The sequence below is a fragment of the Echinops telfairi genome, unplaced genomic scaffold, assembly GCF_000313985.2.
Source record: "Echinops telfairi isolate 266 unplaced genomic scaffold, ASM31398v2 ScPeMD7_7420;HRSCAF=8458, whole genome shotgun sequence".
NCBI classification, from domain to species: Eukaryota; Metazoa; Chordata; class Mammalia; order Afrosoricida; family Tenrecidae; genus Echinops; species Echinops telfairi.
In genome coordinates this window covers 34,164,789-34,169,908 of record NW_022111320.1, presented here as the reverse complement: position 1 = coordinate 34,169,908, position 5,120 = coordinate 34,164,789, and positions in this window count along the sequence as shown.

The window sequence follows — 5,120 nt, the reverse complement described above, 5'->3', positions numbered from 1 at the left end:
TACCATTTTTAGTTTCAAAAATGATAGCGCTCGTGAACTGCCTGGCAGAGCACATATCCAGATCCCCTCTCCATCCCCTGTCTTTCCCAGGTGACTTCCCGTTCTTGCATCTCAATGGCATTGCCACGCAGGGTATCCTCTGTGCTGGACCACATTAGTTCCTGTCCATGTGTGTTCTTGGCATACCCAGCCGTTGTAATCTACCTCATGCTGGGGAAAGGCATGGGGCGCGGGCTCTTTTCCTTGTGCTCCTTGACTGTGTGGGCTCTCGGAGAAAGCATGCGCTTTGGAATGTCCACGTGCTGGGCGGGGGGCCTGATTCTGTTCCTTGTGGGCCAGTCGTTTCACTTCTGGGACCATCAAATTTCTTCATCTGGTGGGTTCTTTCTGAGGAATACAGGAATGTAGAGAGAAAGTGAGCCCAGGACCCAGGGCTTGGTTGAGAGGTTAGGATCCAAAGAGAACATGTGTGTAAGCCTTCAAATGGTGTAGCTGTGGCCAAAGCAGCAACATTGGATTGGCGTATGTGGATTATTACTGGACCAGCAGAACTGGTTTGAAGCCTGAACAAGTCCGTGAGAAACCAACAGGGATGAAACTGGCCAAGGTACGTTTAAGAACAGGGCCAGTTCCTGGTTGCTGTTGCATTCAGACCGACTCATGGCAACCCCATGTGTGTCCAAACAGAGCTGTGCCCCATAGGCTTTTCAATGTGCATTTTCAGAAGTCGATTTGCCAGGTCTTTCTTCTGAGGCACCTTTGGGTGGCCACAAACTTCTAACCTTAAGATTGATATCTGAATTGTTTTCCCCTTTTGTGCCACTCAGAGGTCTCTAAAGCAGTCAGCATTAAATAATAAGTGGTTTATCATTCTTTGCATTACTTCCAATCAGAGGAGACAAAAATTATGGTATCTGTTGCTGGCACATAGAATGGGGATGACTTATGGGGAAAAGAGAGATGCTTTTGAACCCAAGTTGGACTTTATTTTTGGTTTTGGTTTTTACACCCTTAAACAACGGTTCTCAACCTGTGGGTCGTGGGCCCTTTGGGGGGGTCGAACGATCCTTTCACAGGGGTCACCTGATTCATAACAGTAGCAAAATGACAGTGACGAAGTAGCAACCAAAACAATTTTATAATTAGGAGGTCATCACAACATGAGGACTGTATTAAAGGGTCGCGACATTAGGAAGGTTGAGAACCACTTCCCTAAAGGAAGACAGGTTTCATAGCATAAGATGGTGGAAAGAAAAGTGCCTTTTTCTTTCTTCTTGCGGAGGGGGGGTGGGGGGGAATGCACGGGGGGGTAGGGCGTGGGAGGTGGGCAATCTCCTGATTTTACAGATATTTTTGTTTAAGTTTGAAAGAGTTAAGTAATTTGTGTAAGGTCACACTGCTATTTGGGGGCAAAGGGAGAGCTGATTTAAGATTTTATTTCTCCCAGTTGAGGAAGATATTTTTCCGAGCAATATTTGAGCATCTACCTTTGCTAGTCAACACAATTAAGTGCTTGTTTGCCATTAGGTGCCTTTGAGTTAATTCCAACTCTTATCAACTCATTTTAAGCAGATCACCAGGTCTTTCCCCTGCAGAACTACTGGGAGAATTTAAATCATCAACCATTTTGGTAGCAGCTGAACCACCAAGTACCCTTTCATTAGGCTCTAGAGATAGGGGATCATAAACCCAAAGTATTACAGCTGTATGCCTAATCACTGGATTGGAGAGATACCATCCATAAAGTAAAGATTTAGATATCCCAAAGCTCAAATGAAACTTAGTGTTTATTTTATCTAATACCTATTTGAGATCTAATGAGATCCTAATCTTAAAAAAATGGCTTGGTACGAACAGACAGGTTAGTCATTTTGGTGTGAGATTCAAGAAGACTTGGTAGCTGGTTAGCCCTGAAGGCTGAAAGAGAAGTCAAAGATACAGAGTGTATTCAAAGATCCACAAATACTCAGAGGTATGCGGCGGAACACGGTGATCAAGATCCGCACTCTTCGGAGTAAGTCCAAGTCCTGCCACTATTACCTGTCGTCGAATCATGTCACTTTGGTTTTCTCCTCTGTGAAGCAGAAATCGCTTCAGTTTTAGAGGTGTGTGAGGACCGAGTGAGACCGTACTTGTTAAATGCATGTGGCCTTGCCCATAGGAAGTTCTCACTAGATAATACTGTTGAGGCACGCGTGGCATTCATTTAATGAGGAAAAAAAGGAAGATGTGCTGGCTTAGAATTCTTTCTCCATTAACCTACAGATCTGAATTTTGATCTGCTGCCACAGTGGTTAGGTGTTGGGTTGGTAACTACCCAAGTCATGAGTTTGAGACCACCAGCCACTCCATGGGAGAGAGACAGGGATTTCTACTTCTGTAAAGAGTCACAGTCTCAGAAATTCACGGGGAAGTTCCACACTGTCCTAGAGAGGCACTGTGAGTCAGCATTGACTCAATGGCAGCGAGTATGGTGCTCAGGTTTGAAGACTAGAATTGGGTGGCATCCATCAACCTTGGGGTTTTTTTTGCCCCTTACATACATCCTCAAGTTAATTCTGAGGGTTCTCTGCTGTTGTTGTTGGTGGTGGTGATGGTTTTTTTAATTATTAGGAAAAAAATTGTTTTAAGAGAACCAAAATACATTTGGACTCTCAAAAATTATAGACAGTTGAACCCCTGGAACACGGATTCAATGAATGTTGAGTAGAAATGCCTACTTCAGTCTCAGGAAGATGAGGACATTGTGGATTTTACAGTTGAGACCGTGAACTCATAGTGAAGGATATTTCTTTATTCAGATACCAAGATTGAGTGACGGCAAGGCAGAGTGATGGAATAACCTGTTAGTTAGCACTATTCTGTGAAATTCTTTTGAGTTGGGGAGGCATTTGGAGATAGTCACCAAAAGCATCACATAAAACAAACTTCTATTTCCCTTTATGGCACTTTGTGAAGGTTATTAAGAATGTAATTCTTTCTGCTTGCTATGTGATTAGCAGCCAAACCTTTTGGGGGTAAATTTCCATTGCTACGCTCTTGTTATCGTAAATTGAATTTGCATGCCTAATTCTCTGCCTTCCATATTGAATCCATACCCCTTTAGGTCTAACGGCATGCTAAAAATGATTCCAAATCTCCAATGTTGATTGTGGGCCATATGTTAGCACTAATTATATAAATGAGACTTGGTGGAAATGTGACATGCTAAGCATTCTGGGCTTAAGGAATTTTCTAAATGAATTCTAGCTTGAGTTAGTGCTAGTGGAGGCAAGGAAATGTGAGCGCAGGTTTTGAGCAGATGTTAACAGGTCTGCATGGTTCTTCTTGTCTTTATTTGTCTGACTATAAGCACTGCTGATGGAACATTGTGTCAGAATATTTTAAGGTGCCATTTTCCTGAAAATTGCATTTTGCACCTACAGATGGATCCATTTTCTGAATAAGCAGAATGGAGTGACAGAAAATCAAAGGTTAGAATCTGCAGTCTTGCTGTGCGTTGGAAAGCTTAGGATTCAATGGGATCAATTGTCATGATCATCAGGATGTGGAAAAGTGGGACTCCTGGAAGGATATTTAATTTCAGTAGCAAACATGCCTATATTTTAATCTTCAAGTTAAGGGGGAAAGTTAAAAAGGGCTGTAATTCAAAGCAAAAGTGAGTAACAATGTTGTGACCATCTAGCATTTTCTTTAAGTGTATAATTCTTCAGGGGAATAACTTATTGGTGTATATTGATTGAAGTGGCCAGGGATGCTTTGAGACCCCAAATCATGTCATGTTGGAATGTTAGCTGACTCCTTTTACTTGGGAATCATGAATTCTTGTACGTGCCAATGATTGCCTACTTCAGATCCCCTGGCAAACCTAATTTATATCCTGGTTTTTCTCCCTCACAGACTTTTGGGTTAATTGTATTATTTTAAAAGTGATGAGGAATCAGTTGACTGTCCATCAATCCCCAGTCTTAGAAGCATATTTGGATGATCTTCTCTAGTAGGGTAGTGGTTACCCATGGGGCTGCTTAATGGGGAGGTCAGCAGTTTGAACTACCAGCTATTCCATGGGAGACAGATGGGGCATTTTGCCCTGTAAAGAGTTACAGTCTCAGAACCCCCCAGGGGCAGTTTTATCTTGTCCTATAGGGTGGCTATGACTTGGAATTGGCTCTGTGACAGTGAGGGGTTTTGTTTTGGGGGTTTTGATCCAGGGAGGTGTAAATTCCACCTTCGCTTTCTAGGTTCCTAGCACAGGCTGTAGTGTTGGACACAAAGGGAGTGTTCGCTGAATGGAGGGCTTCTGAACTACTCATCCTATACATTGCCAGCATTGTTTGTGTGCTTACCAATTGCCATTGACTTACTTCCGATTCCTGGCCGCTCCATGTGTGTCCGAGCAGAAGTGTGCCCCATAGGATGGTCAAAGGCTGATTGTTTCAGAAGCCCATTGCCAGGTCTGCTTCCTAGGCCCTTCTAAGTGGATTTGAACTCCCAGCCTTCCCACGAGTAGCCAAACGCTTGTGCCATCTTGGGACTTCATGCACTCAATATTAGGCTAGCAGTACTGCCTTTAATCCAGTATCTCACTGAATCCTTACTGATGCTACTTTAGACGTTAGATGAGAATGGCTCTTGTGGTTTGGCAGATATTTAAAACTTGAGGCTAAGGGAGATGTTAAGTAACTTGCCCCAAATCACACACGTGGAAATAATGAAAGTGGAATTTGATCCTGGGAATGTTTGACTGTTGGCCTGTCACACGTCCCTGTAGGATGTGAAGCCTGTGCTAAAGTGATTGTCTTCAAACGTGGGTCTCTGGGTATATTCTTGAGGTGGAGTGGGTCTCCTTAAGTGAAGTGTTCTGTCATTTCCATCGCAAGGGTCATCTAAGTAGAACGGAGGTGGCTAGATTACAGCACAATTTACTGTCATGTTCGTGCCAACTAGTGTGAATTTGCTTTTATAGTGTTATTCAGGGACTGATAGAGATGGTGTAACTATGGAGTTCATAATGGGCTCATGCCTCTGATGGGTCAGTAGCGTGGAGGGTTTGGGAGCAGTTTACATAGAGAACCAGAGAAGACTCAGTTTCCACAGGGCACAGAGCAGGGGTGATCAAG